Genomic DNA, 12,844 nt, shown 5'->3' with positions numbered 1-12,844 from the left:
TCTGAAGCTATTTCAACCCCAATTCAAGTGGAAGCAAGGGGGGCAATTAGGTTTAGCTTTTCTATGTTTTTCTCTTAGTTTTCTAGAGAGAGAAGCTCCCCCTCTCTCTAGAATTAGGTTAGGTTTATTTAATTTCTCTTTATTTCAACTTTTAATTCTTGTTTTAATGTAGTTTTAGTTATGTTTGCATGCTTTATTGTCTTAGTTCTCTTAGTTCTTCTTCTTAACTTTCCATTTTTGTCATTGTTATGTTTATGGATACTCTTGTTAATTTTAATTTTCATTTAATGCAATTTATGTTTTACGCTCATTTATTGCTTGTTTGAGTTATTGTTATTATTTTCTTGCTTTTGATAGTTAGATTTTATTTTTGATGCAATTTAATATTATTTTATTTTCATGTACACCAAGTGTTTGATAAAATGCTTGGCGTAGTTTCTAAATAGTTTTTCTTCACTCTTGGCTTAGAATTGAGGACTTTGGGGACCCTTGAGTCATTGATGTCCATTCTTCAGTGATATATTGGAGTAGTTAGTTGATTTAGTTTCCACTGACTCTAAGTCTTCTATTAATAGAGTTGACTAGGACTTGTGGATTGAAATTAATTATGCCTATTTGATTTATCCTCGATGTAGGGTTGACTAAGTAGGATTAACTCTTCATAATCATCATGTGTTTGTGGTCAATGACTTGGATAGGTAACCTTAGTTCCCAATCTTTGCCAATAAATTTTTAGCATTTGAATTTTCCCTTTTCCTTGAGTAATTTCCTTTGAATTTAATTGCTTTTGATCATTAAATTCCTTGCATGTTTATTCACTTTCTTCCTATTTACATTACTTGCCTTTCAAGCCATCATAGCCAATAATTGAGCATTCCTTTTGCAACTCTTAGGGAAGACGACCCAGAATTTAAAACTTCCGGTTATTGTGTTTTGATTGTGACATCATTAGAACGTAAATTTGATTGTTGGCCAATTGTTGGGTTGGGAACAATACTTACAATGCCAATTCTAATTTTGAGAAAAATTCCTAACCCGCTTTAGGCCATTCATCAAATTTTTGGTGTCGTTGCCGGGGAGTTGTAATGGTTTTATGTTGTTGGCTATTGTAAATATGTTAATAAGTAAATAGCTTGCTTTTTGGTAGTCTTTTGTTTTTGTAATTGGTTAAGATTGGGATCCCAGAGGACATTGCAAATTCAAGCATTGGTGGGGAAGTCAAGCATAAGCCACCATAGCAAGGGCTCTCCCAATTATGTAACTTAAAGACAATAAATAAAAATGTTTGGTAACATCTTTCTAACTCTCCCTCTCCTTTAGCATTTGTTTGTTGATTTTTTTGCTTCTTTTAGTTAGCTTAGTTTGGTAGATTTTTGTGTTGATTTGGTATTTTTAGGGTAGAACAAATTTTGGGGTTGGAAAAGCTATTTTGGATGTCAAGTTTGGTGCCTTAAGGCACTAAAATTTTTAGAGAAAACTGAGCATGTGCATGCGCACACCTCCCCGAATTTCGCATTCTGTACGTACGCACCTACCTGTGCGTATGCACACTCATTAACACCCCCTCGGTAAGAAGCGTTTGTACACCTTGTGCGCTCGCATCCCCCTCTTTTTGCCCCTTGTGCGTACGCACGGACCTGTGTGCGTACGCACAGATGGATAATCAGGTGTTAATTTTTGATGTTTTATTTTCTTAAAAAAAATTTGCCATCCTGTTCGTGGGCACAGGTTTGTGCGTGGGTGCACTCAATGCAAGGCCTCTGCCTGCGACGTTTGCACATATAGTGCGAATGCATAACCTTTGTCAATTTTTGCATCGACGCGTATGCGTCCCTCACACCTACGCATCACCTCCTATTTTCTCCCTATCACGCGTACATGTCTCCCATGCGTATGCGTCGATTCCCTTTTTCGCATGCACCACGCGTACGCGTACCCCAAGTGTACGCGTGACCCCTTGTGCGTATGCACGGCCCTGTGTGCGTACGCACATTCCTATTTTCCCACCACTATACTCCTCTTCTTCTCTTCTCTCTACTTCTTTTCTTCTTTTCTCTTCTCCTCTCTTCTTTCCCTCCTCCAACGACCACTCGCCACTATACTTCACCACCCACGACACTCACCTTTACTTAGTTTGTTAGTTATTTAGCTAGTTAGTTTATTTTCTATTTTGGTGCTAAGTGTTGGATAATTGAGTTGATTTGTTGATTCTATTGAGATATTGCTGCTGAACTATTGATATTGTTATTGCTTTTTATTGTTGGATATCTTCATTGAGGTTATATTTTGTTGCTTGGTATTGAGTTTTGAATGTTGAATATTTTGTGTATACCAAGTACTCATAACATTGCCTTTGAGAATGCTTTTGGATTTCTAAATTGCATGTAGTAGCTATGATGTAATTTGATTTCATTATCTATAGATAGGCAATTTGTTTTTAGTTGATGCATTTTTGTTAGGTGATGCTTGTTTATGATTGATTTTTATTTGAGTCACCTAATTGATGCATTAACATTGAGAATTCTGAAATTGGATCATAAGCTTACCTAATGACACTTTTTGAGCTTTTTAAGCTTTCTGGATTATGTTTGCCATGTTTTCCACTTCATGTCAATTAGGTGTTGCTTCCTTATCCATTTCACAATTGCTTAATTCTTGCTTGAATGCTTTCATTCTTCTTTATTTCTTGTTTGTTTATCTTGGCATACAAGTTTCTTTTTAAGTATTTCAAGCACACTTGAATGAGTGAATTGCATGCTTATTTTGTCTAATTGTGAAGTAGTCTTTTATGTTAGTGTGTGTGTTCTAAATCCTGCACAACTTAGAATTCACGCACTTGTTTCCTTCATGTCACAAACTTATTCACTCACTCATTTTAGTGAATATGACCGCATTCCAACAATCTTTGCTTCTTTGTTTTTGCATTCACTCATCTTACTATTCTACTTCCTATTTTTCTTGGATGAGTGACGTTAGGATTTTTGCTAGTAAAGAATTTTATAAAAATAGTCGCATTGTAGATATAGATTCTAAACCAATAGAAATCTCTTCGTGCAAACGTTTTGGTTGTCACAAGTAACAAACCCCTAAATAAATTGATAACCGAAGAATTTAAACCTCGGGTCGTCTTCTCAAGGAATTGCAGGGAGGTATGTTCTTATTATTGGTTATGAGTTTTGTAAATCGGGGGTTTTGAGAATGAGGAGCAGATATGATAGATGACAAGTAAACTAAATAAATGACTGTAAAATAAACTCTTGGCAAGGTATAAGAACTGGAAGTCCTATCCTAGTTATCCTTATCAATTGTGATGAGAATTGGATTTTTCTCCCACTTTGTTAACCTCTAACTGTGAAGGTAAGTCAAGTGAATGAATTAATTCGAATCCTCAAGTCCCAGTCTTTCCTTGGGAAAAGTTAGAGTTATTGGATCTCGAATTAATTCTTGAAGAATTCCAATTTTCGGTCAACAGTGAGTTTGATAACTCAAGAGTCACCAATTAATCAGCCAGAGCCAAAAGGTAGAAAAATCTAAATTATTTATATCATAAATAAGAGAAACAAATCATAGATCTGAAAATACCTAAATAATATTTATTAAGAAAATCATAACATGAATATCATTAAGCCAAATTGGCAACATATATAATTAAAAATAAGAGAAGTCAAAATAAAAGAATATTAAACCTGGAGCTCAGAAGAATTATAAGTGGAAATAATAATAAATCCTAAATCCTAAGAGAGAGGAGAGAACCTCTCTCTCTAAAAACTACATCTAAACTATGAAAAGTGAATTATGAGAGCCTGTTGAGTCTCTGCAAGTTCCCTGACTTTAATCTGTGTTTCTGGGCTGAAAATTGGGTTGAAATGCGGCCCAGAATCTTTGCCAACAACTTTTGTAATTCTGCAGATCGCGCACGTCACGCGATCGCGTCATCCATGCGGACGCGTCTTTCGCGTTTTTTCCTGCCACGCGTTCACGTCGTCCACGCTTCCGCGTCACTTGTGCTTTTCCAATCCGCGCGGTCGCGTGAGCCATGCGGCCGTGTCACTGCGAATTCCTTTCTTCCGCGCGGTCGCGTTGCTGATGCGTACGCGTCACTTTTCGCTGGTCATCTCCTCAATTTCTTGTGTTCTTTTCATTTTTGCAAGCTTCCTTCCTAATCTCTCACTCATTCATGCCCTATAAAGCCTGAAACACTTAACACACAGATCAAGGCATCGAATGGTAATAAGAGAGGATTAAGATTAGCTAAATTAAGACCAAAGAAGCATGTTTTCAATCATGTAATAATTTTAGGAAGGAAATATAAATGCATGCTAATTATATGAATAAGTGGGTAAAGACCATGATAAAACCACATAATTAAACACATTGTAAACCATAAAATAGTGGTTTATCAACCTCCCCACACTTAAACATTAGCATGTCCTCATGCTAAACTCAAGGAGACCAAATAAATGAGTAGGGAAAGGCAAAACTTATGCAATGCAACCTATGAATGTGAATGCAACTACATGCTAAAATGATTCTACCTACTTGGTGAAAAAGTAAATAAATCTTTTAAGAATAAATATGAATTGGATTTCACTAATTCAAATCACAAAATACAATACAAATAACTTGCAAGAAGAAGATAGCTCATGAAAGCAGGGAACATAGAATTAAGCACTGAACCCTTACTTGGTAGTGTATATCATTCTAACTCTCAAGTGTCTAGGGTCAATTCTCTCAATTCTCTACTAATCATGCTTTCTATAGCTTGCTCTTCATCTAACAATCAACAAAAATTTAATGCAACAATACACAAATCAAGAGGTCTTTTAAGGGTTGTAATGGGGTTAGGGTCAAGGTAGGATTGTATTTGGCCAAGTGGACTAAAATCTGAATCCTTAATTAACATAAACATTCCACCTAACTCAAGACAATCCATTTAATTAAAATACAAAATCTAACTTCCCATCAACTTTGTTTACTACATATTTATGCATTCCAAGTTTTGAGTACAGCTCATATGCATTGATTTCACTTATTTATTTTGGGGCATTTTGTCCCCTTTTATTAATTGCTCTTTTCTTTTTCTTTTTCACATTTTTTTTCAATGCATATAATTAAAGTATTGAATGCAATAACATGTGCTCAACCATTATTTTGCACATTTTCACTAAAATATACAAAACCCAATTATTCAAACCAAATATTTTCAAACCCAACCTCCCCACACTTAAATCATAAGCACTTTTACTAGTCTAAGCTAACCAAGGATTCAAATTAAGGACATTATTTTTTTCCGCTTAGAGTCAGTAATGAGCTAGAGTAAAGAACAAATGCGTATATTAGGCTCAAATTGGTTTGCAAAGGATAATGAAAGGGTAAGGCCATATGGGTATGTAAGCTTAGTGAAACAAAGGCCTCAATCATATCAGTGCATGCATACATCAAACAATGGAAATATAGAATTAAGCAAGACAAAGAAACAATTTTAGAGAGAAAAACACACACTAAAAATAAAATATTGGTTGATAAAATGCAACCAATCAAATAGGCTCAAAATCTCACTGGTTTTGTGTGTTCGAGCTTTAAACCATGTTCCAAGATAAGATTTCTTTAAACAAGTTTTTCAAAAAGTTTTATTCAAATTAGTGAAGTACTATAAAAATTTCTTGAAAAAGAAAATATTACTTTAACCAAGTGGTAAAATATGCACAAAATTAAACTATAATGAAACAATGAAAAACAAAAATTGGTGTTAAGAAAGGACTAACTGACCCGTGGAGATCGGTATCGACCTCCCCACACTTAAAGATTGCACCGTCCTCGGTGCATGCTGAGATGTACAGGTGGGCGGGTGTTGTGGTTCCTCAGCCGATTGCTCGTTGTAGAGTCTTTCTCTTTACTCTTCCCGGTGGCCAGCCTGAAAAAGGGAGAAGAGAAAAGGACATGAAGTCAAAGGGATAGAGCCAAGAAGAGGGCGGTACGAGTGATAATCATGCCAAGTAAGGAAAATAGTGAATGAAAGACATGGTCGCGATTCCATGTGATCAGTTCATCAATGGAAATATAGCAAGGCATGGGGAGTGTTGGATGCAAGATGTTTATTAGCATCCCGGCAAGGGCATGAGTAGCATAGATCAAGCATCAAAAGCTTTAATGTATTGTTAGTCGTGAGAAACTAACAATAACGTTTGTATTAACAATTATATTTAATTAATAAAATAGTAAAGGGAATTTGTGAAAAGCAGGCATTTATAGTAGCAGATTAAAAGAAATCTTAAAAATAATGCACAATGCCATACGGGCATTTTCACAAACGCATAGCATGCACGGTAAATAAGGTATTTGAAAGTATTAAATTGAACATGCAAGCAACCCTTTAAAAAGTAATATATAATTGTCAAATAATCCACAAAAATATAGAAAAAACAATGACCCAAATAAAATTCCAACACCAATGAAAATAATGCAATGAATGAAAGTATGCAATTAAGTAAAAGAAAATGAAAGATAAGAAGAATGAGAAGGGAAAGAATGGAAGAAGAAGTAAGTAAGAAAGGAGGGAGGAAAAATTAGGATTGGGGAAGAAAAGATAAAATATTTTGGCATATTAGGTTAAGGTGTGCGACGCTGGCGACGCGGTCGCGTGGTGCGCAATAAGGTCAGGCGACGCGGACGCGTGGGTCATGCGATCGCGTCACTTGATTTGTGCTAGTGGCGCGAGTGCAGCCTCGCATTCGTACAACTCTCTGTTTGAAATGCATTTTGCCAAAAATCTGGGTGACGCGGTCGCGTGGGTGACGCGATCGCGTGGATGGCCATTTTTGAAAGACGACGCGGCCGCGTGGGGCACGCGTTTGCGTGGGAGGGCTTGGGCTTCTAGCACGAATCCAGCCCAATTCCAGCACAACTTTCAGCCATGCACCTTTTTGACGTCGATTTTCATGGCACGCGGCCGCATGGGTGACGCGGTCGCGTGGGAGGCCAAAGTTCCACATGACGCGGTCGCGTGAGTGATGCGGTCGCGTGGGGTCAAATTATGCTAAACGCGTGCCTCCAGCCACGCTCTCGCATGACTCTCTGTTCAATTCTTTTCTTCCCAACGCACTAGTGACGCGGACGCGTCAGCGACGGTGCCGCGTCGCGTGCGTGTTTTCCCTTTCTTTTTTTTTATTATGAAATTATGCAGTATGCAATATGCAGTGTTAATGTAGATGCTATGAAAACTTCCAGGTTCAATGAAAATAAAATAAAATAAAAAAATAAACATCACGAAATAAAATTGAAAAAGAACGATCATACCATGGTGGGTTGTCTCCCACCTAGCACTTTTAGTTAAAGTCCTTAAGTTGGTCCTTTAGTGAGCTCCCTGTTATGGTGGTTTATGCTTGTACTGATTTAGGAATCCCCACCAATGTTTGTACTTCCACTAGCCTCCGGGGAACCAAACTAAGCATGTAAAGCCCTTAAGAAGCTTCAAACAGATTCTTAGGCTCCCGGGGTGACAAATGTCAGAACAGATTCCAGGATCCCAAACTTTACTTTTACACCCGTTTTTGTCTCGATCTGCATTTTTCCAGCCGGGTGAAAGGTGATCTGAATTCTCACTGCAGCGACCAAACAGCTTCCTAGACCCATTCAGTTGAGCTTTACACCAACCTTTGCGTTTAAACTTAAAGCTTCCAACCATAATGAACCTTGCAGGACAATTCTTACCACTGGCCATCTTCTGCTTACTCTTAATGTCACAAAGAGCTCTAAGTTGACCATCCATCTCCAGTAGCCCATATTCAAGTGGAATTAGAAAGCTAAGGGATATGAATTTTACCCACTTAAATGTTGTGAAGGATGATGGCAACTTAGGGGGAGGTATTTTTAATGAAATTGCAAGCTCCACTCCCTTGCGCTCTTCTCTGATAATTACCACCTCTTTGCAAGCTTCTTCAATTTCAACCTCTTCCTCTTGGTAGCTTTCTTCCAATTCAATCTCCTCTTCATTTCTTTCCAAGGGCATGGGAGGTTGTGCTTCTTCTTCTTAAATCTCCATCTCTTGATCAACCTCTTCCAAGTCTTCAACTGTGATATGCCTTGGAGGTTGTACACCCTCCTCAGCATCAATTTCAAACGTCTTGGAAGGGGGTTCTATGACTGGACTTTCCCATGGAGGTTTTGCATCTCCTAGGTCTTTAACCACTTCTTCTTCTTCAATAATTCCGGCTTCCTCCACTTGTTCCAGTACAAAGTCATGCTCCGTACTGTTCACTGGAGTTTCTAGTATCTCCTTCATGCTACATTCTTCATTAGATTGTCCACATGAAGCCAGGGGGGTTCCTTGAGTGTTCGAACGTCGAGAAGCTAATTGATTTATCGCTTGCTCCAATTGATAAAGGGTTGCATGAAATTGATCTACTGTTTCCTGGAAATGATCCCTTGACTCTTGTTCCTCCTTGATGATTACATTTCCATAACAACTCCCTTTAATTACTCCTTCACCTTCAAGGGTCTCTTCTACCTTCACCTTTAGTGCCTCCTCTGGCTCCTTATGAAGTATGGATTCGCAAAGACGATCCTTTCTCTCTTGTTCCATATCAATAGCATAATTGGGATCATCTTGCTCTTGGATTGATAGATGTGGGTGCTCTTCCATGGATGGTGGTGATGGGATGGGTGGATCATTATGTGGTTGAAAAGGAAGTGCACTAGAGCTTGAGGGTTGTTTGTTGAAGGTATTTGGTGGTCCGATTCGGGCGGCGAGAGCTTGTATAGTAGAGTTTAAATCGGTAAATGCTTTCTCCATAGAGGTTTGGGGTGGATAGGAGGGTTCATTTGTTGGGAGAAAGGGTTCATGGTAGGAAGGTGGTTCATCTTGATAATGAATAGGAGATGGTGTATATTGAGGTGGTGGTTTTGTGTATGGTTCATTTGGCTCATAAGGTGGTTGGTATGGTGGGTACGGGTTAGGATCGTATGAGGGTGTTTGGTAGTAAGGGGCTCATGAGTATGGTGGTCCAAAGCTATATTGAGGGGGCTCATAGGCGTGTGGTGGTGGTTGTTGATAATCAGAAGAATGCTCACCATAGCCATTACCTTGTTATGCATCACAGAATGGTTGATAGTCCATTAGAGGTGGTTGTTGCCATGAGGGTTGATTAAATCCTTGTGGCTCCTCCCATCTTTGATTGTTCCAACCTTGATGCTGGTTCTCATTATAATCTCATCTTCCTGTAACATAGTTGTAACCAGACTCATAGCCAAAGGGGTGAGAGTTCATAGTAGTGAGAGAAAAATAAAAACAAAAATTAACAAAAAGAAAATATTTTGAAAAAAAGATTTGAATTTTGAAAAATAAGATAGGATAAGATAAAAAAATTTTAAATCTGAAAATTTTTTTTTTGAAAAATATTTATAATAACCAATAATAAGGCACACGTTTGCAATTCCCCGGTAACGGCGCCATTTTGACGTTAGGATTTTTGCTAGTAAAGAATTTTATAAAAATAGTCGCGTTGTAGATATAGATTCTAAACCAACAGAAATCCCTTCGTGCAAATGTTTTGGTTGTCACAAGTAACAAACCCCTAAATAAATTGATAACCGAAGTATTTAAACCTCGGGTCGTCTTCTCAAGGAATTGCAGGGAGGTATGTTCTTATTATTGGTTATGAGTTTTGTAAATCGGGGGCTTTGAGAATAAGGAGCAGATATGATAGATGACAAGTAAACTAAATAAATGACTGTAAAATAAACTCTTAGCAAGGTATGAGAACTGGAAGTCCTATCCTAGTTATCTGGTGCACGAATTTGTGATTCGCACAACTAACCAGCAAGTGCACTGGGTCGTCCAAGTAATACCTTACGTGAGTAAGGGTCGATCCCACGGAGATTATTGGCTTGAAGCAATCAATGTTTATTTTATTTGTCTCAGTTAGGATGTCACAAAATTGTTTGGATTACTTGAACAATAGAGTTATTTGTTTATAAAGGATTGTGGAATATATTGGAATAATAAAGAATACTAGCGTTACTTGTTGTGCAGTAATGGAGAATATGTTGGAGTTTTGGAGATGCTTTGTTCTCTGAACTTCAACTCTTCCTTGAGATCCTCTTCTCACACGCAATGTCTATCCATGGCAAGCTCTATATAGAGTGTCACCGTTGTCAATGGCTACTTCCCATCCTCGCAGTGAAAGCTAATGCTCACGCACTCTGTCACAGTACGGCCAATCACCGGTTGGTTCCCGCTTCCTACTGGAATAGAATCCCTCTTTTGCGTCTGTCACTAACGCCCAGCAGGTTGCAAGTTTGAAGCACGTCACAGTCATTCAATCCTGGAATCCTACTCGGAATACCACAGACAAGGTTTAGACTTTCTGGATTCTCATGAATGCCGCCATCTATCTAGCTTATACCACGAAGATTCTGTTGGGGAATCTAAGAGATATTCATTCATTCTGATGTAGAACGGAGGTGGTTGTCAGGCACACGTTCATGGATTGAGGAAGGTGATGAGTGTCACGGATCATCACCTTCTTCACAATTAAGCGCGAATAAACATCTTAGATGAGAACAAGCGTGTTTGAATGGAAAACAAAGGAATTGTATTAAATCATCGAGACGCTGCAGAGCTCCTCACCCCCAACAATGGGGTTTAGAGACTCATGCCGTCAAAAGTGTGTAATTCTGATCTGAAAATATCATGAGGTACCAGATAAGTCTGTAAAAGTTGTTTTAAATAGTAAACTAGTAACCTAGGTTTACCGAAAAATAAATAAACTAAGATAATTGGTGCAGAAATCCACTTCTGGGGCCCACTTGGTGTGTGCTGGGGCTGAGACTAAAGCTTTCCACGTGTAAAGGCCTTTCTTGGCGTCAAACTCCAGGTTTTGACGTGTTTTGGGCGTTCAACTCCGGATCATGACGTTTTTCTGGCGTTTAACTCCAGACAGCAGCATGTACTTGGCGTTCAACGCCAAGTTACGTCGTCTATCCTTGCGCAAAGTATGGACTATTATATTGCTGGAAAGCCCTGGATGTCTACTTTCCAACGCCGTTGAGAGCGCGCCAATTGGACTCCTGTAGCTCCAGAAAATCCATTTCGAGTGCAGGGAGGTCAGGATCCAACAGCATCAGCAGTCCTTTTTCAGCCTAAGTCAGATTTTTGCTCAGCTCCCTCAATTTCAGCCAGAAAATACCTGAAATCACAGAAAAACACACAAACTCATAGTAAAGTCCAGAAATATGATTTTTGCCTAAAAACTAATATTATTTTACTAAAAACTAACTGAAACATGCTAAAATCTACATGAAATTACCCCCAAAAAGCGTACAAAATATCCGCTCATCACAACACCAAACTTAAACTGTTGCTTGTCCTCAAGCAACTAGATGAATAAAATAGGTTCTAACAGAGATTAAGAAGTAATAATATTTTGGTGTTTTAAATGAAGCTCAGATTCGTATTAGATGAGCGGGGCTTGTAGCTTTTTGTCTCTGAACAGTTTTGGCATCTCCCTGTATCTTTTGAATTTCAGAATGATTGGCATCCTTAGGAACTCAGAATTCAGATAGTATTATTGACTCTCCTAGTGTAGTATGTTGATTCTTGAACACAGCTATTTATGAGTCTTGGCCGTGGCCCTAAGCACTTTGTCTTCCAGTATTACCACCGGATACATAAATGCCACAGACACATAACTGGGTGAACCTTTTCAGATTGTGACTCAGCTTTGCTAGAGTCCCCAGTCAGTGGTGTCCAGAGCTCTTAAGCACACTCTTTTGCTTTGGATCACGACTTTAACCACTCAGTCTCAAGTTTTTCACTTGGACCTTCATGACACAAGCACATGGTTAGGGACAGCTTGAGTTAGCCGCTTAGGCCTGGATTTTATTTCCTTGGGCCCTCCTATCCATAGATGCTCAAAGCCTTGGATCCTTTTTACTCTTGGCTAGTGCTCATGGCTTGTGAATATTGTGTTTTTTTTTTTGACTGCTTTTTCTTGCTTCAAGAATCAATTTCATGATTTTTCAGATCATCAATAATATTTTTCGTGTTCCTCATCCTTTCAGGAGCTAATATTCATCAAATTCAAAGTACAATTTATGCACTGTTCAAGCATTCATTCAGAGAACAACAAGTATTGCCACCACATATAATTAATTATAGTCTTTATTACTAAGAACTCAAAAATATAAATTACTTCTTTATTCTAAAAAATTTACTGCTTTATTCATGCCTGATGATGATGAGAAAAATAAATTATAGCTTAATTGGAAATAAAATCAAAATAGATATGCTAAGTACTACTACTCCTATATAACTTCTAAGGTAAAATCCTATAATAATACTATCACAGAGTTAAAGCTGGAATTAGAACTTAACAACCTGTATTTTGGGAAGTGGATGTTCCTTTAGTCTGTGGGATGCCTTCAAGAATTAATTTCTGATGCTTCAGCTCCCTTAAGTTCACATCCTTGCTCTTCCTGTTCTCTTAGGTGCCATGATCTTAATGAGTTTTAGCTCAGTGATCATGGTAAATCACACCAAACTTAGAGGTTTGCTCCTCCCCACCATCCTGGCGTTAAACGCCCAGGATGCTAGCAAACTGGCGTTAAACGCCCAGAAGGTGCATCTTTCTGGCGTTTAACGCCCAGAAGATGCTCCTTTCTGGCGTTTAACGCCCAGATGGCTACCCTTACTGGCGTTAAACGCCCAGTGGGAGCTTCTTTTGGGCGTTTAACGCCCAAAGTATTTCTTACTGGCTTTTTCATGCCAGTGAGCTTCCAAATTTCCCTGTAACTCTGTGACTTCAACCAATTGCTATTTCACCTTTTGAAGATACTTGGACTCAAA

This window comes from Arachis stenosperma, chromosome 5 (genome assembly GCF_014773155.1).
Source record: "Arachis stenosperma cultivar V10309 chromosome 5, arast.V10309.gnm1.PFL2, whole genome shotgun sequence".
NCBI lineage: Eukaryota > Viridiplantae > Streptophyta > Magnoliopsida > Fabales > Fabaceae > Arachis > Arachis stenosperma.
This window is presented reverse-complemented; position numbering follows the sequence as displayed.